Source organism: Xiphophorus couchianus, chromosome 9, assembly GCF_001444195.1.
Source record: "Xiphophorus couchianus chromosome 9, X_couchianus-1.0, whole genome shotgun sequence".
Lineage (NCBI taxonomy): Eukaryota > Metazoa > Chordata > Actinopteri > Cyprinodontiformes > Poeciliidae > Xiphophorus > Xiphophorus couchianus.
Genome location: NC_040236.1, coordinates 9,332,368 through 9,358,080, shown reverse-complemented (window position 1 = coordinate 9,358,080; position 25,713 = coordinate 9,332,368). Strand labels below are relative to the sequence as shown.

Sequence of the window (25,713 nt, the reverse complement as noted above, 5' to 3'; positions counted from 1 at the left end):
GCTTGAGTGTGTGCACAAGAGTTTTCTCACAAGTGTCAGTGCCTCACTGTTGCGTGAGTAAGTAGGGTGTTGACCCCATCTATCCCTGGAGAGCATATGGATGCAATCACGCGCAGTGAAAGCTAGAGAAAAATTCGGAGAGCTTGAATAGCAAGACAGAAGAAAATACAGAAATGGAGAGAGAGAGAGAAGGGAAGAGAGGAGCAATAAATTGCCGTCTGGCTTGTGTATCTGGAAGACAGAAAATCTCCCTAATACCTTGTTCGTCTCTCTCTTTATAGATTTGCCATTGGAGGGTTTTGGCTAAGTCACGGTGTGATGGTTTTCTTGCCAACCTTTGTTAAGAAAGCATAGGATGATTGTGGCCATTTTGATTCTTTCTTTCTTTTGACATGGTGCCAGTAGCTAATTAGCAGGAAAATAACACTAAAATGTCCCATTTTTATTTTAGGATACAATACCTGAGTTATTGTTTACCACATGTACAAAGTCTTTATGAGGATTTGTTTTCCCAGTAAGAGCTAGCCCAGCTGACACTAAGCTGAGTCTTGTTGACTCTGCCATTTTACAATTTCCCAAATGAGCTATAGAGGCAAATGTGTTTAAGTTATCAGATGAATGAGCAGTGTTACTAATTTCAGTATACTTTAAAACTTATGAAAATGTTTTGTTTTTTTGAAGGAACTGTACATGAGCACATTTCAATAGTATATAATTCATACTTTTTCATGCAGAAGAAAGCCATGAACCATCTAATAGTCTTGTGGTCAGACTGAACTGATCTCTTAACACTTGTTGCTGGGATCCACACGTCCATCCATCCATTGTCTACATTCACTTGTCGTTGTAGGTTTTTGGGGTTTTGGTGCCTATTTATCTACAGTCATTGGATGCACCCTTGACCCTTGAATGCCAGTCCATCATAAAGACAAACAACCATGCACACACACCAAAAGCCATGTTGTTAGACTGTGGGAGGAAGTTGGAGTACCCAGAGAAAAGCCACGCATGTAATGGGAAAACATGCAAATTGCATGCAGAAAGTCCTTGGGTCAGAATTTGATTTCAATTCCTTATTGCTCTTTTGCAGTGCTTCTCAATTCCAGTCCTCAGGCCCCTCTGCTCTGCATGTTTTAGATGTGCCTCTATTCCAGAACAGCTGATTCAAATGATTGCAAGACCATCTAGTACTGCAAAACACACAGAGCAGGGGGACGTCAGAGCCGGAATTGAGAAATACTACTTTATTGTAATGCACTGTAGTACTAGAAATTCACATTTTGCAAGAATCACTTCTAGAGATTCCAAAGTCCTTTAGAATAATTTTTAAATATAAGATCTGAAAGTTTACCATAAACTTATGAAAAACTTACATTTTTGTTGAAGATTTAAATGTAGAAACTGCAAAAACTAGATACTATTGCCATGAAAAGAAGGGACACTATGGGAAAAGGGAGGAAGGACACAAGAAAAAAATGAAAGCTACAAGAAAGGAAGGAAAGAATAGCTTGACGGAGAAAGTTAGGGCAATAGGAAGGACAATAGGAACCAATGAAAAAGCAACACAAGAAAGAAAGAAAAGCAAGATGCAAGGATAGAAAGGTCTGACAAGACGAGGAGGAAGAAATGGAGGAAGGACAATATATGAAGGAAAGAAGGAGATGGGAAATCAGGGAGGAAGTGAACAACTGAGAAATGGCTCATGAATGGGAATAGGGGAAGATTTAGGCAATGAGACAGGGAATAACATGTGGAAATACACCAGTGCACCCACATATTGCTCTTATGTTTTTGAGAAACGTATCTAGATGCGGAAGATACTGAAATCCTATTTCAGACTTTTCAGGTCTGCAAAGGAACCCAGTAACATGCACACAGTTCCCCTTTAAGTATGATGGTTAAAAATTTGAAATATGTTGTGGATGCATTGTCAAGGAATGCAGAATATACACTAAAGACACAAAATTCAGTTGCATGAAGTCAGAAATCAAGGCATTTTTAAATACAGATGTTAGAAGCATGTTGTGATGTTATAGCCTACACAATCATGAGGAGCACTGCTGACCTGCCATTTGGTAACAGACAGTTGCCAAAAAGCTCTACAAAGATGTTAAGCTATTGAAAGTAATTGTTAAAAAATCTAGCTGTTCATAGAGTACTGTAACCAAATATAATACTGAGAAGTTGAGTCAAAGAAAAAAGTGCAGTATTAAAGAATGATGCACAAGCAGCAGGGCAAACAACAGCCCCGAGAAAGCAGTGAAAGTTCACAAAGCATGAACTGTTGCAGGATTCATTGCTTCAAGAGCTACCACACAAACACGTACCCAGAACATGGGCTACAACTGTCAAATTCTTTGGGTTAAGCCATTCTTGTGTAAGGAACAGAATGGGACTGTTACTCAGTGGTCCTACTGTGGCAGAAAAACAAAATATAAAAGTATTATTCTAAATAAAAAAGTGTCCTTTTTTTAAAGGTTCTTTTTTACTCCAGTGGCCTTTATTGAAAGTGCTATGACAGGAAAGTAGGGTTAATGAGAGAAAAGGAAAACATGTGGCAAAGATCACCAGACTGGGAATCGAACCTGCGACAACCAAGTCAAGGACTAAGGCCTCCTTATTTGGGTTGTGCCACCACAACACCCCAAAAGTGTCCATTTTTCAAAAGTAAAAGTAACATTAATTTAGAAGTCAAGAGCACAAAGTCTAGAGAAAGTACAAAGGTATTGTGTAAAGTCTTCGAAGTCTGTAATTTTGCTGCCGTTGGTCCAAAATCACCACAATCAACCACGAAATTTTAGGCCACTTCTCGCTGACAAGCTTTATGGACATCCTGCTTACATTTTCCTGTAAAGCTTGGCACCTACTCACATTGTCAATAATACCAATAGCTGCTTTTGTTACCATGGTATCAATGGGCTTGATTGGACAGTAAAATAATCTATAAAATGTTTTCAAGAGGAAGATAAACCCCAGAGCCAATTAGCTGAAGACTATGAGATATCCTGCGATTCCCCCACAGTGTCACAATCTGATCACCACCATTCCACTCTGCATGACACACATTTGAAATAATCACTCTCCTTGTAATGATTTTGTATGTAATATATACGTTGGACTTTTTGGATTTGAATAAAGAAATAAATTCTCTTGTGTATATTTCATTAATTTATGGAGTTGCAACTGTACAACCAGGTTGGTCTCTGTATCGTTAAGAATGTCCTGCTCTTTCTGACTATCCACCTGACTATCATAACGTTGCCTTTCCATCATGCTGTTATCAACCGTTCTTAGACTCAGAAGTAGTTTGTATGAAAAGCTCAGCAGACTTGTAGTATCCCAGGTGTTTGGTAATTGCTGCTGCTACTAGTCTGAAGGAGCTGAGTGAGAGAGACAAGGGGGTGGTGGTTACTCTGTGAGGCGGAAGCTTGATTTAGAGCCTGCAGCTCATACTCTTTTCTCATACTCAACTTTGTGGAAATAGTTGCCGCTTTGTGAGAGCAAACATTAAAGTACCCCAAGTGGCTACCAAGTGAGGTTCAACAATTTCTCAAATATGTGTGAATAAATCAAAGCAACACTCCAAGTATGTTTTGATGAGGGAATAACATTGTAACATAATATTAAGCTCAAATACGTTGATTTCACATGTAAACCCCTTTTAATGCTTAAAAAAGGTTGTTTTTAACAGTCTCTGTAGGTCTCTAACTTTTAACAAGTCTTGACTGCAAACATCTTTTCCTAATTGGGACTCTGTCTGGCTTGTTGTCACCCATGCAGGGACTGACATTCTCCAAGTGTGATGTTGTTCATTTAGTCTGATAAACATCTCAACTTTGTAAGAGTCCATTACTTCCAATTTACCTCTCCCAACGGCACGTGGACCTTGGAAATACTCACTGACGCTGCCTCTCTCGCTCGTTCACCTTAGAATGAGGCTTCACAGTTTACCAGAGAGAGAAGTTGTTAAACTGACTGGCAAAGTAATCACCAGAGATACCTTAATTAGTATATCAGTGTAAACATACCTAAAGCTGTTTAGACTGACAAACCTTCTTGCTAAATTAGCTGCAAATTGTCAGTAAAAGAGAATAGTGATTTAATTTTTTTTCTTTCACAAATAAGCATTCATGTTATCCTCAGTCCACATTTTTTAAGTGTTCTGAACTAGATCTTGTGAAAGAACAAGCTGTAATAACCGGTAGGATCCAATAAAAAGTGGCTTGTTTTTAGGCTATTTGTATGTAAGAGTCTAAGGAGAAAAATCAATGATGCTAATTAGTGTTCCAAAGGCAGAGTTTGCTCTCTGCTGATTACTCTGAACTAAGTGCCAAGGGATTAGGGTGGACTTGCCTCACAGACTCAGAAGGCAGAGAAGTTATTAATTAGAGCTGCGTGTGTGTGTGTTTGTCTTCGGAAGTATGCATGCTTGCTTGCATATATGGGTTTGTGAGAACCTTCCATGTACCATTATTTCTGCCTCAGTATCTTTGTTTGAAAAACCGAGCCCAATAAATGCGACATTATGCCTCGCCCTACTTGCCTTGCATGCTGTTGTATTGCAAACGTTTACCCGCTGGATACGGCGGGGTCAAGCTGAATGCTCTCGAAAGCAGTGCACAGGAGGGGTGATGTGTTTATATATGTGATTATCGCTTTGACCTTTCACCCTACACCAATGCATTCGTAATGCAAACAAAAGGAGGCACCCTGCAGACTTTGTGGTACTTCACGTCACACCTCTCAAGAGCAGAGAAGGTAAGGGCTCGACTTCTCTCAAAGCGCCCGGCCACTTTGGAGGTCACATGTTTCCCATTGAGAACAGTTTACCTCCATCGGGACATATTTCCGTAAGCCTTTGATTTAAGCCAGAGACAAACGAGGGTCTCTTTTTTTTTTTTCTCCATCCTGAAATGATTTCCTGGAATTTTGGGCCAAATACCACTATAGACTTGCAAAAAAAGGTGCACTGAAGGTTATTTTTACACTTCATTATATCTAATGGACCCCGAAAGCATGACACGGGGCGCCATAGTACTGGCAATGAGAGGAGGCATGTTTGCTTTACAGAGTGGGCTGAGTTTACATATTTATTCTCGCTGGCTCAAAGCTATCCTGCTTTTAAATAAGGATCATGTTTCACGTGCTGCTTCACACTACCATCTGTCTGTCCATTTGAATTTGACAAGCCTTAAACAGCCTAAGCTTTGACAGATTTGAGAACAATTCTGTGTGGAGATACTATGTTTTCAGACGTGCGTTTCTTTTCATTCGGAACTGGCCATTTCATTTTGTTTCGAATGCATTTAGTGCCTTGTAATTTGCCACAGACCAAATGGTGAGAAGTCATTCACCCTTCTGCTGTGTTGAACACTCAGCAATTTATGTATATGCCTCAGAATATGTATATGCCTCAGGTTGACTATTATCAGGCACATTGTGTAACATTTAAATTTATTTTATGATTTCTTCTGGCTATAGAAAGAAATTACATACTTATGTGGATGGAATTTTACATGAAGAGTGATATTAGGCTAAAAATGCAAACAGCTCCTCGCAGCTTTTATTCTCTACAATGAATGTGTTTTTATTACGGTTTTGAGTCAGTAATGTAGTTCGGAAATGGATTTTGTGAAAGATCAACCCCTCACTGTTAATATCTTTGACCTTGAGGATAGTACTAACTGTAAATAGATTTTATGCTCATCTGAATGCTTACTTTCTTCAGCTGGCAAAACACTTTAGCTTCATTCCAAAAATAGATATTATCTAGCTTCAATTGCTACTCAGACTGCAGTTGGAATAGCAACTCAGAAAACAGTTTCAGGCTGGTATAAACTGAAGATGGAATTTGTGGAGTTTTTAAAATGTATGAGCCTACAGAATGCAAATGACTTACTTGATAAAAACAAACAAAAAAAACAATACCTCAGCCAAATTATTTTTTTTCTTCTTTGTTCAGTTGAATCATACCAAGATATGCATAGTAAATAAGGCGCCTGTTGCAATTAGATATTGGTCAACATGTTCTTCTGAAAAGGTATCATACATTTATTACTGTATGGTGAGTTTATAGTGCTAGAATTTGTCAAACAGGCCTGATGAACTTTAGTCAGTGGTGGGAATTACGCCTAATACTGTGTATGTCGACAACTTAAGTCCAAGTGTATTCACATGTGAATGTCACCATACCATTTGTTACTTTGTTCCCTTCTCTTTTTGGATGCATATTGCTTCCAAGAGGTAATATGTCACTATATTACCAAAGTGGATAAATCAAAGTACCATATTTTCAGTACTTGATATCAAAATCATTGTGGGTGCAGGCATACGTTTTTCATATAATGTTGGGGTTTTTTTAGGTCTGGAACAGACAATGTGGTCTTCACAATTAATTGTATCAACTTGGAGCTGAAGAAATTTTAATACCTAATCCTAAACAAATTAGCTAGTGTTGATTCTATTGTAAAAAAGGGCAACAAGGCAGATGACCTGTAAGCAGCTATCTAAGGAATCTGGGCCTCTATGCCTCAGCAGCCAGATGCAATAATCCTTGCAAGTGGAGGCTCAACTAAATTTTGAGGGCATATAAATATTAATGCTTTTTAGAAATCTGATATTTGTGCTTAAAATATAAATTTTAGTTTGGTGTTCTAGTGAGGTATTCTAATTTTCTGAGACACTGAATTTTGAGTTATTTTTACTTTTTAGCAATAATCATTAAAATAGCAAATAATCTTGAAATATTTTACTCTATGTAATGAATATCTTTAAAATGGCCAGTTAACTTTCTGAGTGGCCAAAAATATTGAAATTTTACACAATATTCAGATTTGTTTAAATGTACCAGTATGAAGGGAGACACACATTGTTTTGTTGTTCATGACACAGCATGCTAGAAGCCTGGGACTGAAATGTTGCTGAGGCGTTGCTCTTGATCTTAGTGTGGATGACAAATGGAAAAAAAACATTTCCATCTCTTCTGAAAGTAAATTTTACTTCATGTGAGCAAGAAACAGAACTCCATTCAAGTGCTTTGATGATTGTTTATGTTGAAGAGCATGAATATACAGGAACTTAGTAAATCTCAGAGGGCATAAAATCACCACATCTCCTTAAACCCACATGATTCATGAAGGTGATTTACTATGTGTGTGTCTGTGTGAGCGATAGAAATGGCTTGGGCAGGCAAGAATCTCACAGTGGTGCACCATCAGGACATGGCATGTCTCCCATCAGAAGATGAAGGTAAGAAAAACAAACAGAAAGAGAGAAGGATGAGAAGGGGACCCTAAGAGCATTAGTGGACAGGGGGAGGAATAATAGTTTTTTCTGGATGTTTATTTGAACAAGATACAGAAGAAAAGGGGGTCACTGTGAGATTTAGGTGATGGTAATAAAGTCAAGATGTGGTCAAAGCTTCCCTGCTGGCTTGGGTCACTTTGCCTCAGTAAAGTCTCTGGAACTGAAATCAGAGGAAGTTCTTTGTCTATTCACACAGACACACAAGAAAAAGATCACTTGCCACATTATATTATCAAGAATAGCTTGTTTGGTATGTTGTCTAAACTGCTGGAAAATACTATAATGATTTGAAATATCTAAGCTTTTCTGGCAGAATAAACATAGTCTGTGCAACACTATAATTCTTGTTTTAAGAACTGGATTTAAAATAGTCCTGTGTGTGAGAGATCATTGGCTAGAATGTTAACAGTGAAGCTAACATTGTTATTTAATAATAGTCGTGTGCAATTTACTACAAATACGATTGCTAGAACTTGATTTAGGGAAAACAGGGGTTGCGTAATTAAGAGATAACTGTCCAAGCTTGAAATGTTTGCTTCACTGTGAAGAAGTTTGACTTAGACTCTGACATGACTGGCCTTTGTCACTAATTGATCCTGTTGTATTCACAAACTGAATCTCAAAGCGTAGTTCTGACAAGGAGTATGTCTGGTTTGGGAACTTCAGAGTCTTACTTTTGTGGATGATGTGGCCCTGTTGACTGTTTGATCATCTTCACTGACCCACAGCTGAGTGTCAATGAATGAGAGTGGGCTGAGAGTCAGCTCCTTTAAGTTTGAGATCAGGGTTCTCGACCTGAAAAAGATGAACTGCTCCCTCTGGGTTGGAGGTCAGTTGGTGCCCTTGTTGAAGGATTTCACGTCTCAAGGTGTCTTTTTCACAAGTGATGTTTGGATGAGATGAACAGGTGAGGTAAGGCTAGTGTTTCAGAAATCCAGGTGCTGTTCCCTTCTGAACTGAAAAAGGAGCTGAACAGAAAAGCAAAGCTCTCGATTTACTAGAACATCAACTGTATGTTCTGACTCTGACCTATGGTCATGAGATTTGGATCATGACTAAAGCAACAAGATCCCAGATAGAAATACTGTAGACTGGATGAGAACATTTCTATATGTGTTTAGAAAACAACAACTTTTGTTACGTTTTCTACGAATTGGACAGTGAGATTATTTTAATCCTTTGTAACATCTCTATAAGCCATGGCTTTAGATAAGTGAGCAAAAGTTAAGAAAACCAATTAGCACAAAGCTTTACAAATGGTTAATCAGATTCACTATAGCTAAAGACAATTATAGTGACACTGAATGAAACGAAGAGGTATGCATAATTAAACAACCAGATTATTGTAGATTTTTATATTTATATACTGTATTTCTCTCTAACAAAATATTTTTTTCTATTGAATTACACTAGACGTATGTCACATTGAAAACAGAACACATTAAGTATTGTCTTATTTATTAGACACACAAAAAATGGATTTTAACAGGATGTGTAGATATTTTATGTTCATTACATGTCAAGTTGGGAGATTACTAGGGTTCAATATTTTTATATCGTACCTGAAGGTCCCATAGTGTCAAAGTGTGTGTATATAACAACTTTGTATTTGAGGAGAGGTTTTACTATGAGAGAGTAAGTTAAATGGATAAGTCTTCATACTCTGGCCATATGAAGTAATATATAGCCTAGTGTATTGATATAAAAAGTAGGAGAGAGAACTGGTATTAAGAAACCATTTTATAGTCAAGCCCAGATCCCTAAAGGAACTTTAAATTATTTTCTAAAACACTAAAAAATCACAGTACAACTAAAGTCCACTGTGCACCTTTGTGGGCTTTAAGAGAGTAAATCACATTCATTTTCATTGTCCAAAATAATCAAACATGTTTATTCTACTGAAGAAAAAAAATACAATACAGTTGACAGTCATAGATTGATGTCAAGGGTTGTACTAATCATAGCACAGTCGTGGAAGTTCATAATCTGAGTTTGAATATCAGCGGTTTCTCACCAGCACTGATCTAAGAATGTAATATGGCCGTTCTGGCAAGCCACAGAAATAAACAACATTTCTATGTGAAGTTGCAGAGAAGTGGAGTGTTATCATTTTATTCTGCTAGCAGTAGTTATTCCAGTCAGTAAGGACAACTATGAGGAAATTTGACTGGCTTTCTAATTTGAACCTACAAAGTGGACATTGAGATCAGGAGCGTTTTTGAGGTTATTTTATTGATGCATTGCTTTGATTTGACTGTAACAATCCTAGTTTCTTCCTCAAAAAATATGTCTGTTATGTCAAAACTGCATCATCAGTTAGTTTATTTAAGTTTGGTTGTTGTGATTATACTTTTCACTTTCATGTTCTATTATAATGAGGTCAAAATTTGTATCGATTGAATGCTATAGTAAATGACCAAACGAAGGATGATTGTTGGCTTCAGGTGTGTGTTCCATTTCTATTTTGTACTTGGTTGAAGCAATATTATACTTTAACTCCATTTGTAATTTAGGCAATTTTCAGTGCAGTATTTCAAGTCCACATGTGTGCAATACATTCTCAAAAAGAATTTGCTACAACTGGGTCAAGTATCACTCAGGCTCAAACTACTTAAAAAGCATCATAATGTTTTCATCAAGAACTGTACATCACCTTTGATGTCCTGTACATCAGATTGATGGGCTGAAACAACTGCATCCATAATCATCTCTCATAATCAAATGCCAGGCTGGTAGATCTTTTTGCTTATTTGTGTGTTGCTGCTTTTCCTATTCTGTTCAGCATATTAACTCCCTCTGTGTTCACCCCTCTTTTGCTTGGGGCTCATCTTGTGTTTTGATCTTGGCTAAATGCATTATTTATTAGATGTTAAAGGATCTACTGCAGACTGTAAGTAGCGGTGTGTTGTATTTGCTTAATGAATGGCGTTAGCAAAGATCAAAGCTGGATTTATGACAGATGATGGGGAGGGGTTGATGCTAAGATTTGGTTTGTCGGATCTAATTGCTGCTTTGAAAGAAGGAACCTCATGAACTTGGATTTTGAAGAGTTCATACACGGTTTCACACTCAGAGAGGGTTTTAATGGCCTTTCCTCACAATGTATCTTCACACCCAATTAGCATAATTTCTTCCACTTAAAAAGGCTGATTTAAATGGTATCTTTAATTCTGAAACTGTTTTTAACTTGAAAGAAAATAAACTGCATAATTAAATTTATCCAGTGATATTACAGCAAATATGCCTTTTCAGTGTGACACTTGAGTGTTTGTTCGTAAAGGATTAGTTGTGTAAATTGGAATTCTAGTGTTGTAATTCGCAAGACTCTACTTGCAAACTAAACTATGTTCAATTATATTCTGCCTTCTTTGACAATGTAGTTTAAAGACTCATATTGTCCTCTGACAAGAGTGAAAAACCATGACCTCATTATGGAAAAAATTCAGTAGCAGGAGAAAGTTTTCCCTGGATTTAACACTGGAGGTGCCTGTCTGCATGGCGCCTGTAAAGCTAGCTGGCTACGGTTAGCCACTCCTCTTTCTTCTCTCCACAGATCATTAGCAGTCATGCTCCAACCCTTTGAAGTCAGTGAGGTCTTCTGTGTCTGTCATAGCCATGCAAATCCAGGGGACAACCCCAGCCACCTGTTCTGAGAAACATCTGTCCACGGACTGAGGCTTTGCACAGCTGCCTTGCTCAACTCTGATCCTCAAAGGGCTGAAGGATGGCAGGGAGGCTATTTTTAGTGGCTTGCTTAATATGCTGGTGTTAAACTCATGCTCTCCCTAATGAGAATACTTTTCAGTTGGTTCAGAAACTCACAACAGTGATATATTACTACTTTCAGTAGAAGTTTGTTGAACTGCTCGTGAGAACTATAGAAACCAATGATGAATGAATCTACAGTTCCTTGGACAAAATACAAGTCAAGTTATTGCTTACCATGAATGTGGGACCATCACCACAGAAATGCTCTGAAATAAGTCCTTTATTAGCCTCTCCTGCTCTTCTTCTTGGCATTTCTTGGAAGTGACAATGATTCAGGAGGTAGAAGTTTATCCTGGAAGAGGTGGGTTGCTGGTTCAAGTCCCCACCTTGTCTGTCTCAGTCATTGTTCCCTTGGGTAAGATGCTTCACCCATCTTGCCTACTAGAGTTGGTTAGATGATCTGGTGGTATGGGTTCATGGCAGCAATAATATGTCTGACTGCACCAGCTACCATGCAGTAGCTTGCCACCATCAGCATGTGAATGTGTGCGTGAATGCAGTGTGAAGCACTTTGAGGTCCTCTGTTCTTGATATAGCACTAAACAAGTGTTCACCATCCACCATTACTCCAAAGGACTTGTGTTTCTTTGGAGCAAGAAGCACTCCAAAGAAACAGTTTTCCCCCATTGCCCCATTGTCTTTCCTTGAATTTCAGTAGTTCACAAAAGGTGGTAAACATAAGCAATGTTTCAGCTTAGCCTTCCTCGCTCACACAACTTTGTTTAGACAAGCAGGATTTTTTTTTGGTTATACTGAAAGATTCAGAAGTTTGAGCTTCCCAGTTCTGAGACATCATTTATAATGCACCTGTACACTGCTTTAAATTTCACACAAATGTTACAGAGCTTTGTGGTAACCCAATAATTACATTATTTTATCTCACTATGTAAATTCTGTCTACACTGTGTAATATTCACTTACTTTCCCATGTTGAATGCTTTGACCTACTTTCTGATTGATTCAGCTAATGTGACTGCTAGGAAGCACAGAGCAATGAACCTTCGTTCTTAGGTGGTCAGTTGATCCTTAAATTTGGAAAATTAAATGAGATGATGAAGTCATGGCAAACGTAGCATGACCCATCCTGATCTTTAAAATATGATGATTCTCACAATCCCAAATGTTTTGGTGCATTCATCAGTTTCTACCAGAGGACAGCATGATTTATGTGTTGTTTTTTTTGTTTTTTCTTGTAGATGCATTCTCTGAAAACTGACCAATGAGTTTAGTCAGAGGCAATGATAAATGATAGGCCAGCTGAAAAGACATCATTGGAGACTTTGTAAGTCCTGTCTATTATGTCTGTTATAATGTATGTCTATTATAACTGTCTATTATGGTTAATCTCACTAAAGATACATAAAGAATTTGCCAAACAAGCAGAAAAATGTAGACTTTTTCCCCTGTTTTATTTAGCGGCTGAGCTGAAAACCTCACGGAGTCTGTTGGCACACTTAGACTGTTGTATGCATGGAACGATAATGTGTTGGAATGCCAACATCAGGAATACATTATTCAACAAAGGCTTGAGCGAGATAAAATAAATGCCATGATGATAATTCCCCCACTGTATAATTACACTGCATGTGAATGCAGGGCATTTTTATGGTGCCAGTAATCTGGCACAATTAACAAAGCCGATACCCAAGGGGGGTGCTTAACTACTGACCGAGCAGTATCTAGGTTACAAGGCATCTACTAATAACAAATCTCAAGAAATAAGGACCTTAAAATTCACTTTGTCACTTCACATTATACAAGAAAAAAAGTAATTACATATGTATTATTCAGCAGATAGTCAAAAACAGAATCAGGGTATGCTGGGATACCTGCATCTTCCCAGGACTCTGTAAAAACAGCTTGGTTCAGAATGAGACTTTATAAAGAGTCTTGGGAACGTTAGCAGCTGTGCAGACTCTGTGTCTTTGTTAGAAGAGTGAGATCAGTGGAGTGTGTAAGAGTAGATATGCATGGGAAGCAGACCTGCTGATCCAGGTGTTGAAGGCTGGTTGGCACTGTGACAGCCGAAGGCAAGAAGAATGTACGCTTTAATGCACTACGTACTGTACAAATACATGGAGACTACAGGAAAACACACAAGCTGGGTTCCAAAGCACGAACAGGAGCTCTACGACATGTTTCCACCGGATGCATGAAGCATTATCCTGCCATTATATGAACTATTCATTTGGAAAATCACTAGACAAGAAATTCCTGTTGGGTGCCATGCCAGGATTTGTAGCTCAAACTGTACAACTGTCTTCTGTCTCTGAGCTTGATGATGGGCTGAATCATTTCTAAGGCAACACCCATCTGAAGAAAGCCTGACCGCTCTGAAGCGGAATTTTTCGCGAAGAGCCAATTACAACATGCCTCAGCCCATTGTGCTTTCTCTGGAGGCTTAAATTAGTGAGAGAAAAAACCCAGATCCATGAGTTGCTCAGCTTCTGACTCCAACAAAAACCATGATTGTAACTGTAAACAGCTTTAGAGCTTGAGTTTTGAAGTATAAGTCTCATACCATAGCAGTGCTGCATCACAAGATTGTATAGCTGATTAACCTTGGATTTTGATGCTGTTGTTCAAAACAAATTTGCAGTATTCAATAAAGATATTTGACAATTCGATTAAATTTTTCATTTTCAAACTAATTGATGGCTCTGGCAATATTTGATTTCTTTTTCAAATGCTCTTTCACAAAAAGGAAAACTATAACATAACTTTAACTTTCTATGTCTAAATCTGGGTCATTGTCTTACAGTTATTTCTTCTGGGGTAAATGTTTGCCAAAGTGATATGTAATGATTCTGAGAACTGTATTTACCCTGGTACAAGTTTTCAGAATAAAATAAGAAAAAAAAATAGGCAATGATAAATCATTCCCAAACTTTCTCCATCAATATTGTGACATATATTTTGTATTATTGCACTATATATATATCTATAGATATAGATATAGATATATATATACATATATCTGTCATAGAGAAACATGTAAAAAAAAAAAAAGAAACAATCTGTAAGATAAAAAGCTGTCAGGGGACAAAAAATAACATGACAGTTGCTGCAGGAATTTCTGGTTAGTAGTGACTGTTAAATACAAGTGACACTAGTCTCTTGTACTTTCCAGCTGTTTGGATAAGGTTGAAGGACATAAAATTTTCCTCCAAATGCTAAATCTAGACCCAAATCTCCCAAAACATTGTTGGAGAATCTGGTATGATCTGATGAACTTTAACTTTGATGGGGCTACGAGCAAGTTATTTCTACACAATCTGATAGATTTAATTATTACAGAGTAGGAAAATACTGGCAATTCCAGATGTGTAAAGCTCACAGATTCCCCTAAAAAAAGATTGAAATATGTAGAATCAAAACTTATTCAGAAATGTTGTGCTTGAGGGTAAGCAGACTTACAGTATGTCCAAGGTTGCTGAAGATTTGAAGTGTTTTTCATATCTTTTCCTTGATAAAATGTGTTATTAGTTAAATTATACATATAATTATATATAAGTTGCAATAAAGGGGGGTAGAATTGGGATAGAAAACCCAACAATTCTCCCAATTCCCACAAATTAAAGGTAATTTAAGAATCTTTCTGTGTTTTTTTTTTTTTTTTTTTAATTAATCCGAATCTCAAGGAACTTTCATTCATTACACTTCGCTTCCTGGGAGTAGATATTATTTGAACCCATTTTTCTTATAACAGGGAAGACAGGAGAACATGCCATCCAACAACACGTTTATGTTTCCATCCCAAAAGGTAAGAAGGAAATGGTGGACAAAAAATAAATGTTAGTGCAGAACTACCAACAGTGTCCATAATTTATAATAATAGTCTATTTGAAGTCAATGACCTCTTACATACATTCTAGGAAAGCAAAGGCATTGTAAGCACATATTAAGGAAATTTGCCTACAGAAATAAAAATCATAAAGGAGGTTTTTGCTGTTAAAAGGGTCAAACATACAACCATTCAGGTAAAAATTATCACCTTGCCTCTGCTAATTGCTTGAGACACCACATTTCATATTAAGGTTGCAGTAATTTTCTTACCTTCCCTAAAACTTCCTGACCTTCAAAATATAAATGCTTTGTGATAAATTATTCACTGGGCACTCATTATCTAGTGTTCCATTATGACCTAGTTAGCAGGCTGTAATTTAATGCAGCTGATTCTCCACACATGTATGACCACAAATGCATCGTTCAGTTTACCCTTCTGTTTCATTTCCAATTAAATGGGAAGTCACACAACAGTGCTTTGCACAGTTATATGATCTCTTAATGACCTCATGGGATAGACCCCAAACTCATTACACTTCTCTTTTTAGACATATTCTTAATTAACTTATTTTACTAAATTTTCAGGTTGTGTCCAGGTTTTGTGAGGCGATATAAAAGATTGTAAAATCCAATGGTTCTGATAGCACAGACTGCACCTCCGAGGCAACCGAGATGATGAAATATATGTTAGCGAGGTCATCTGTTCACTATGCAGCATAATTACAGATAAACAAAAGCTCTTTTGATTGGATCATTACATTATTCAGTTGGTATGCTTTTTGAAAAGCCATCACAAGGCTGCTGGTAACAGTTAAGGAAACATCAGCATTCCTCCAATCAATACCTCAAAAAAGGACAACAGTGATTTGTCTGCAGCCGTTTTGCCTGTCAGAGATGTTTAACTTCCTAGCAAATAATGGCTCTTGTACTCTGGGTAAACAACCATTACTAGCCTGTTTATTTGGAGGGAGGGGCTCATTGTGGATCTGACCTGGTTTACAAATGAACACTCTTAACATAAAAATAAAGGAATGAGGGAGTTGGGAGAAGGAGAGCTGGTTGGAGCAAAGAAGAGACTAGAGAGGAAGACCCAATTTATTTTGAGTAATTGGCTCCACTTGAGCAAACACCAGTTGTTTGCGCAGTGGCAGTCTCAATGCAAGACTATTCTTAAAACAAAAATGTCCAACCCAATATTCAGTTACATTCAAGAAACTGTGAGGTTTGAAGGTAATAAGGTTCCTAAAACTAGCAAAAGATCCCTGAAAAGCTTTTCACACATTCGACAATATCTAGAACACCTTTAGACAATTAAGTTTGAATATTGCTGATTGATATTGTTTGGTATGATTTTATTAGCTCAGTATTTGTTCGCTGGCAAAAATATGAGTTTTACACCAAGGGTTTTTTGCACAGAAGCCTAAGCTTTTATTTATTTATTTATTTTTTATAATCACTTCAACATAACTGGTGGAATTTACATTTTTGACTATTGGCATGTATTGATAGCAACCAGGCAGGAAATGGAGAGAGAAAGAAGAGGAAAGACTCGCAACAACTGTGTCAAGGGTGGGACTTGAACCCCAAATGACAGCATTGAGAATCAATAGCTTTTGCACATAGATCACTTTCTCTGTTGCTGCAACACACTGTCAGCAATAACATTTCACCAGTTTATTGCAAAACAACCCCCTTCCCGCAAAAAACTACAATGGACTCCCATTTATTCACAATTTAGTTTTCACGGATTTACCTATTGGTACATTTTTCTGTGAAAAATATCTCCAAATTAATTGCAAAAAATGCCTATGCTTGGATTTTTTTTGTCAAGTCTATTAAAATATTTGACAGAAAATACAGCTTTGGAAACTGACAAACTTCAGTGCAGTACTACTCAATAATCTTTACTTGATACTGTTTGACTGGTCCCCCAAGAGCAGAGATAAGGAAGCACATATTCTTATGTCCTTAAGGACTGTGGATGTTACCTTCTGTGGCAGTGCAAATACAGTTTCTGTGGGTATTGATGCATATTAGGGTATATTTGGTGTTGGTCTAGTAAAATAGGCAGTTACATGTGTTGTTTTAGAGGGGATCTAAAGTATTTACAGATTTTGGCTGTGAATTCTGGAGGTTCACTTTATATAATAATCAGTCATAATCAGATCTCCCTTTTGACTTGTCATTGTTTGATTCGTACCTTTTATGTACACTTTTAAAATCAGCACTACAAATACAATTTTGTTTTCTTCCTGTAAGATCACACTTTATTTCTTAAATTTCAACTATTTTTAAAAGCAGACTGAAAAGAAATTATTATATGATTTGCACATGAGTGCTGTATTGAGTTCTATTAACTTCCAAATATTATCAGTTTTATAAATATTTATTTGTATCTGGAACCATTTGTTATTATTTTAGCTTTCTTCATGCCTAAATGTTAGTTTTACACATATTAGGCCATGCAAGTCACGTTTAGAGCTATTAGTCGCCAATATATAACCTTTAGCTTCTCTTTACTAAAACAGAGATTAATTAAGTTGGCTAAAGCCATGAAAGTACTTCCAACACTAAGGTGGAAAAATGCACTCTCTGCAGTTTCATTTACATTGTCCACAAACAGCCTCAGTGCAGGGAAAATCCATCTCTTTCATTTAACTATGTTCAACTTTTGCACTGTTTCCTTTGGTTGTGTGATGGCCTGGTGGAGCTTTTCCAGCAGATTCAGGAAAGAGGAAGCCCCCTGAAATAATACACCTTGCAAATTGATAATTAAGACGTATATGGGGCCTCTGACAGATAACACTGAGAACAGCAAATGGTGCAAGTGGCCTGTAGATGCTTTGGAGCCTGTGGGGCTACATGGGAGGTTCTGGGGTACAATGTGTCTGATGACGAGCTGTCGATGGTGGGTCATGTTGCTAAGTTAAGTGTAAGCGTGCACATGTTTAAATGTTAAACACATACCGTCTGTGTTAGAGGAGTGACCCATCATGACTGTGTGTATTTTTTCTCATTATGTGTGCTTGTGTGTACAAATCACAGTGGGTGGTTTGAAGTGTGTCATCCCACTGCTTTCCATGCAGCTCTGATATTAGAAAGTTTTGCGGTTTCTCCTCCCTGAGGCCGCCTCAGATGTCACACAACATGTGCATCTAGGACTGCTACCTCGCCTCCAAAGAGATCAAATGCAGCTGCTTAACCTGTACCACCTCTTTCTGTTTGTAGTTACACACACACACACAGGTGCATAAAAGGATGGACAAATGCTCAAAAACATTCACATGACCATCCCGATAATTGCTTGGAAAAAAAGAAAATCTGACACAGATTTAGTTCCCTCTCTGAATTAATGTGCTTTTCCTCTCTCAATAGAGTTTCAAATAATACATACAAAAGCAAGGATAAACTCCTGGGGCTATGTATCCATCTCTGGGACAAATTTAGCAGCCAAAACTGAAATGGAAACAAGGTTGTTGCCAATTGTTACCAGGAAGCATTCACATTGTGCTAAACCATGTTTTTAGCTGCAGATCAAAAATTTAGCAGGTCAGTTTTTCACTGAATTGTCTGCGTACGCTTCCTTCTGATCGCACCACAGACCAAATCCTGAGGGAAAGCAGGAAGTAAAGAAACAAAACAAATGAAAAAATAAACAAGTAAAAATCTGTTAAAAGTTGCAGACAACCTGCTGATTGAGCAGAATCTAAAAAGTTTGATTAAATAAAGTTACTTTTTTATTTGCTTTCAGGGCAAAATGAATTTTATGCAATAAAATGTATGTCAGGAACAGCACCGAGCTCCATAACCTAGCAAAACGGTTTTGCTGAGCGATGAGGTTGTGCTTGAAATCTCATGTTTATTAGCTCCTAATTTAATAAGAGTAGTGTTGAGGTATAACAAAGGTTATTTGCTGAAGAACACATTTATTTACATATGATTTATTTAAAATGCTGCTTCCTACTCTCATGAAATATTCTCCAACGAAAATCGCGTTGAAAAATAATCCATGTCCACGTGAACAAATTATGTAAGAATATGTTTACATTTAAAATTTAAAATACTATATTTATTCTTTTTCTGCTGTGCTGATGGATGGATGGATGGATCTGTTAATATTGTCTGCAGTAGCATCAGGTTTTATGCTATTGCTTGTTATACCTTACTGCAAAAAAGAGAAAAGACAATTTTTGTCCTCAGCAAATTTCTTCATTCATCTTTTCCTATCAATTGATCTTTTTGCATTAGGCGGGTTAAATTGACAAGGTACATTTTTCTTAGCATTTCTTCACCTAGAATGAAAGTTGCTTATTGCCCCACAGAGCTACACAAATAAACCACATGTCTGCTTCAACACCTGAGCTCACAAGGCTATAAATCATGACCAGCTCTATTTCGTCCTTGCTGTCATTCAAAGTCACGTTCTAAGTTGGAACCCGCAACAGACTGAATCTCTTCATGCTGTTTACCACCCTGTAAATCTATTTTACAGCTCATACTTATCTGGCTTGGTGTGTTACTGTAAAGTTAATAGGCCCAGTGCAATATTAGTTACAGGTCTTTCAGAACATGCTGCCTTTTTACCCTGATGAAATCTGTGTGAATGAACAGAGCCTTGCTATTATTTTTGGACGAGGTACTGTTATTTTTTTCTGCTTAATTAGGATAGCTTTGTAAACACTGGGGGAAAGGTTTAACGGTTTCTAGAGGGAATTCGATCCATCTGAGCTAATTGGAAGAAAAATCAATGCAAGGATTATATCTCATATTTTTTTAAAAGTTAGATAAATGAAGGAGCACATCAATGAAATTAATCTGTCAAGAACCACAAGGTAATGCAAAACAAGTTTGAAAGTTGTCTTTAACATCCTTTTTTTTTTTTTAATATCTTAAAATGTTTTTTCTTACACTGACTTGTAGGCATGCAAATTTGAATATGGATACTTGCAAAAAATTAAAGCTTGTTAACAAAGTCATGAAAGGGTTAAGGGGTTTAGATTCAACAATGAAAATAAAAAAATAAAATCTCATCCATCAATCTATATTCTGTTTTTTTGAGTCTGCAAGCAAGGGGACGTTCATTTTTATGACAGCATTCATACAAAAGGTAATTCAAATTTATTTAATAAGGAAACCAGTTAAAGAAAAGAAAAGAAATGTGGTCAAAATGCATTAGAAATGCATTTATAGAAGACAAATGAGAAAAAATATAATGTAAAAGCCTTACCCTGTCACATAATCTCAAATTCTGTGAAGATTGTTTGAAAATGTTAAAATATTACATTTCTAAGAGAACTTCTGCAGCTCAGCAGCTGAGTGAATTGACACAGAAGTCTGCCCAGTGTATTGTGTGTGTGTGTGTGTCTTTTTAAAAATGTGTTTCAATTGTCATTCTTGATTAGTTTTAAAACATTTGATTCATTTATTGTTTTACGTTAACTAAATAATAAAAGACTAATCTAATGAAAGAGAGCATCACCAACCAGTTTTCCCCTTCTGTTCAAATTATGTGAAATGCGCTTATTCACATTGTCATCTTAAGGTACTTTACAAGATAAACAGGCACAATTCATATCTACAAATATACAATAAATCAATTAAGACATTCCAATCATGAATAAAATCCCAATTAGATACAATACAGTAAAGCTAAGTTCATGACATTTAGTAAAGGTCCTTCTAAAAAGCTCAGCTGATTGCATAAAGACATTAACTTTGCAGCAATCCCGACTCCTGAGCAAGCGTGTGGCGACAGGTACAAGTAATGACCGCCTTATAATGAAAGGAACGGCCACTAAAATAAGGGTCAGTAGAAGCGGCTGTCTATGAAGACATAGTAGACACACAAATCTCACAAAAGCACGTTTTCCCCCATAGAGCACAAAGACAAGAAAAAGCCAAATTTAGGTGTGACATGGCCTTCTTCTAAGGTATCGCAAATCGACCAGACGACCTTTATGCCTGTAAGATTGGAGAAGGCAGTTTTCCATACAACTGAAACAGAAATAAAACACTATCGGCAGAAGTTTCTTAACAAAACATAACTTTTTTCTACACTTTGTCCTCACAAAATTATAAAATGTAAACTAAAACTGTTGTGGATTATTATGTTAAGATGGGATATGACGTGCACACTGAGCAAACTGAGATAAGACTTGAGACCAATATAGAAAAAATATGCAGCACAAATTTATTCTGATAATGACTGTTCTGATAACATCTCATTGGCGCAATTGTTCACGTTGATTAGTTGTCATTCCATATTCCAGCGCCTATTAAATTTTCTCTCTTTATTCTGATGGTTTGCTAATCAGAGTTGTCCAGATGAGGTAGGTTTCAATTTGTTTCCATTATATTCTCATCAGCTGTCGGCTGTATTTGCATATGTAATAATTACTAAGACTCTCAGTGTCTCCAACACCTTCATAAAAATGAATTTAGACTACAGTGTGATGATTGTTTAGGACCCAAATGCAAACAAGGCAAAAGCAGATGTGTAATGATAGGGCTAGATAACTTCATGACAAAATTGCTGCAAGTTAGTGTCACATAAACCCAGATCTTCAAAACAATGAAACCTGGATGGTGAAAACAGAAGAATCAATTAATGAATTAGGGAAAGTAAGTATTAAATGCTAAGGATCAGTGGGGTTAAAACTAAGTGCATGCAGTTGACAAAATAACAGCAAAACTTTGGATGGATGAATCTTGATTAATGACACAGAGAATAATAGAAATAAGGGACAACTGGAACAACATCACAGAAGGTAAGAAAACAGAGATTAATTTATATAAAAAAATACAGAAATAACTCTAAATACAAGAGCCATAACCCAGAACTCAGATAAAAACAAGCTCAGAGTCAAGTACTCAGGATAAATACTTTTATCCCTTTAAAGTTTTACTGATTGAAAAAGATCACTAGAGGTTCCAATACATGTGGCTTGCATTATTTATCATGCCATTGTATTAATTTAAATAACTAGTACACTCTCATGCTGTGGCAGCACCTCTGTGACCGAGTTGCCTGCATAAAACACAGAGATGATGCATCACTGATATAATATCTCTAAGGCAGAAGAGGAAAGGGTTTGTTTTGATTTTGTCAGGTATCTATTGCTTTGGCAATAAAATATTACGTGGTACATTGGAGTCCTTGACTTATTTATCATGTATGCATTATGGAGTGTGCTGATGTGAAGCTCATCTCCTAAACACATTGTGCAACTGAGAGTTTGTGCCTGGCTGATTACATTATTTTTCTTTGAAGCTGGTCAATCTCATCTATTGATATTTCTATAAACAACTAAAAACTGATTTTAGACATCAATCTAAGTGGACACACATTCCAAACTGAATCTAACTATATGTAAACATTTCATATAACATTTTTTGCATTTCTCAAGCTTAGTCTAAATACTCAGAATTTTCAACTAATAAGTTTATAGTAATATATTTCTACTCACAACTTAAACAGTTTCAGAAGAGAAACTTCTCCTCTCTGGCCCTGAATCATGTCAGATCAGCTTTCTTCTCCTGACCCTTTACTTATCTACACGTTTTCTTCCTTGTAATATTTCCCAACATTAGATCAAAGCAGGTTACACAAAATCTTAAAGGAGATCAGAACTACATCCGGCAGCAGTCTCACAGTCTAACCAGGTGGCGACTGCAAAGACGACATGAAAGTTTTACACCATAGGATAACATCTTTGAGAGAGGAAAAAAGAGACGTTTGCCTGTAAGTGTAGAGGTAGAAGTGAGGGAAGTACTAGCTGAAATATACATAAACAAACATCCTCAGGTAACCAAGAAACTATGCAAGACTGGAACAGAGGCAGGGACTATCAAAGAGAGTATCCAGGATGTGGGGGGAGTGAGAGGTTGGGGAAGAAGGAGACGGAAGGGGAGGATGGAAGGGAACGGGCTGGAACAAAAAGAAAGCCTCCCTGGTTGCACAGACCTGAAAAGAAGAACTCATGCCTTTCAAGATTGAAAGGTGGCAATACTAGGATTCAGCTGAGTCCTCAGGTATTCACACATTGCCTCAAGTCTCAGAAATGAGTCAGCATTATGTTACCTGCAACATTCAGAGGGTGTGGGAGGTCTACTTAAAGCTACATAGTGTTTCAAAAAAGTACATATAACATGCTTCTTACAGTACACAGTAGGGTGCAGAGAAAGGAGGCAGTACAAGAAAATATAAAGTTCAATGCCTAGATATTTTAGGATGGATACTAATCCATGCCTACTAATTCCAAACGTTTTAGAGTTTTATTTATGTATTCTTTTCCTTTCATTTCACAATAATCTGTAGCTTCTCCTTGTAGATTATTTAATTAATTCCTGTTTAAATAAGTTGAACTACAGTATTTGTTCAATTTAAACTGAATAACATTGAACATGATTGCAAAGGATTGTGTTGAAGGTACACTTAAAAAAAGTCTCCTGCTTTGCAAAGTTTGCCTCTGATTCCTCACACACATTTTGGCAGTGAAGATGCTTTTATACGTTGTTTTTATCCAATGACGTGTGTGATTTAAATCAGTACAAATATTGTTTAAGGTTAGAGAGAATGTTTTTAGACACAGAAATCTCATTATGTGTATGACACTATGCAAACATTACCAATAAAGGACATTTTATGGATGATGTTTTCCTTTTTGCATATTGAATTGATTTTGATGAAGCGTGCAATTATATTTTGCATGTTATCCAATGTTTTTTTTTGTCAAAGTTCATCTTCCCAGGAGAAGCCAGCCTCAGCGGGAGAGGCATAATCCGATGACAAGGCTGTCTGCCAGCCTGCTAACTCCATGATTGTTTCCAGACAAGTGTTGTTGCCCTCTGGACAGCACGTCTCTCCGTTCTAGAGTAATGGCCAATTACCAGGAGGCAGTTTGTTGAAAGGATGCTGCCAGGAACTACATCTGCCTTCAAACAGCGATCGGATCCAAACATATGCTCTGGAACAAACTACCTTCAAAAGATGAAGCGCATTCACTAACCAGAGTTGCCTTCAGAAGCGAGTGTTGAGAAAAGTCCAAGCTGTGGATGACATGGTAGTGGGGATTTATTTGTTTATTTGTGTAGATATTGTTTACTGGGTTGGGATGAATAAATGGCTGGCAGAAGGTTTTGGACAGAAATAAGTATTTGATTAACGGAACATCTTTTTTTATTGTTATTCCTTTTTCTCAGTTCAGTTCAGGTCTTTGAAATGTGTCAGTCAGATGTAACATTTTAGTCCGAAATATTACAGTTTTATTAAACACCAACTGAAATCTACAGTAACATCACTGATTAACATGCCAAATAAATTATTTACATCTACCATGTAATAATTATCTTTTGCAATATTGCAATTGTATAATAAAGAATGTCATTATGTGGTTCTGCTTGGATCAGGAGTTCTGTCTGTAGACTTAATTTTAGGCAGAGTCTACTCCAAATGCTCCACTTGTACATCTGCATAGCAGGTCCTTTGTTATAAAGAAAGTCTCTGCTGTATGTGTTTAACTTGAGATGCCCTGTCCAGTGTATTTGATAATAATTGGATCTTACATAAATTCACAAGTTTTTCAATTTTGAGTGTTTCTTGTCTTTTACCCTCAATCAAAGTTCAAGTTTCTTAATCTTAAAATTAAGATTAAGGGCGTGCTGGGGTGGCGTAGGGGTTAGCGCGACCCATATTTGGAGGTCTTGAGTCCTTGACACGGCCGTCGCGGGTTCGACTCCTGGACCCGACGATATTTGCCGCATGTCTTCCCCCCTCTCCTTCCCCGTTTCCTGTCAGCCTACTGTCATATAAGGGACACTAGAACCCACAAAAGACCCCTAGAGGGGTAAAAAAAAAATTAACATTAAGATCATTAATCTTAATCCTTCATTAAGATTAGTAATCTTAATGAAAGATCATTAAGAAAGCTATGTTCTGAAACAGCATTCAAATAACTTACATGTTTCAAGGTTTTGCATAAATCATGAAAACAGACTATGGTCACAGTGGGAGTAAATGTTGAAATTTTACAGATTTCACTGGTGATTTTCATATAAGAAATGGAAAATATTTGTATAATTAAAGAACACATATGAAAGCAAAAATTTTGAAGTTAATAAATATAAATGGAAATAAATCTAGATTAAAGGTTTATAAAACATTTTTTTGTATTTCCATTTTACTGTTGTCTTATTTTTTATTGGTTAAATGTAATATCTTGATCTTAAATGACATGTTTTCATGAGCTATAAGAAAAATTTTTTTAGAATCAACATAAACAAATGGTCTGTGTGTAATTTAGCCATATAATATCTTTCACTTATTGAATTGAGTTACAATAGATTATCTCTGTTCTTTAGTAAATGCATGACATTTTTGATCACTTAGTGCATACATGCATGTTTTTGTTTCCAGTAAATATGTAACAGTGAGCTATATCTTACCAGAGAATGTAAGAAGGCAAACAAAGGTTCTCACAAATAAAAGTAAAAATATGTCATTATTATATGTAACCATTATATGTTATTTCCAGTTCTTAACCTTAATTCATGTTGTAGAAAAATTTTAAATATTAAATAAATGTCTCCAACAAAAACGGAAAGTTTTCTCTCTAGTCCAATCACCATCACTGTGTTGAGTTTGAGCTTACTGCCTCCAGCACTTTGAAAATCCAAATCATGTGAAACCATTTTATCCTTGTAGACGCTACAGCAAACCTCAAGGTTCCATATTTTGCATGGAGCCTTGCCACATTTATAATATCTACAATTTCCCCCTGCCTTTGCAATCCTTTTCGACACAAATTTGGTCAAATTACAAGCCTCCTTTAATCTTTTGATTAGGCGATGTTGTGA

At 36.8% G+C, this 25,713-nt stretch overlaps 1 long non-coding RNA gene across 2 annotated transcripts in view; it reads left to right on the top strand.

Annotated features, from left to right (window-relative positions):
• Positions 1–24,444, top strand: part of LOC114150502 (uncharacterized) — a 60,821-nt gene extending 36,377 nt beyond the window's left edge. For both annotated transcript variants that reach the window (XR_003596763.1, XR_003596764.1), the window contains exon 3: positions 23,597–24,444. This is a non-coding gene — a long non-coding RNA (uncharacterized LOC114150502). The remainder of the gene's footprint in view (positions 1–23,596) is intronic.
• Positions 24,445–25,713: the final 1,269 nt, after the last annotated feature.